This window comes from Nicotiana sylvestris, chromosome 6 (assembly GCF_000393655.2).
Source record: "Nicotiana sylvestris chromosome 6, ASM39365v2, whole genome shotgun sequence".
NCBI lineage: Eukaryota > Viridiplantae > Streptophyta > Magnoliopsida > Solanales > Solanaceae > Nicotiana > Nicotiana sylvestris.
In genome coordinates, this window is record NC_091062.1 from 153,742,030 (window position 1) to 153,742,327 (window position 298).

The following is a 298-nucleotide window of genomic DNA, read 5'->3' on the forward strand; positions in this document are numbered from 1 at the left end:
ATATTTTAAATTTTTATGTTTCAATATAAAATGTTATTTTTGTGATTTTTATGTCCTTAAAATTAAAATAAATAGCTAATATTAAATAATATCATTCTTGTGGAACACATAACTATTTTTTTGTTCGCTTTGGAATCACGTGACACCTTCACGTTGAAATGATTCAACTTGGTTGACGCTATTTTTCAATAGTAATTTTTATTAAACTTTACACTGCTCAGAATTTAATTTTAATATAGCATTTTAAATTACTTTTATTATCACTATATATATTAAACAGTCAAATGGAGTAACTCTC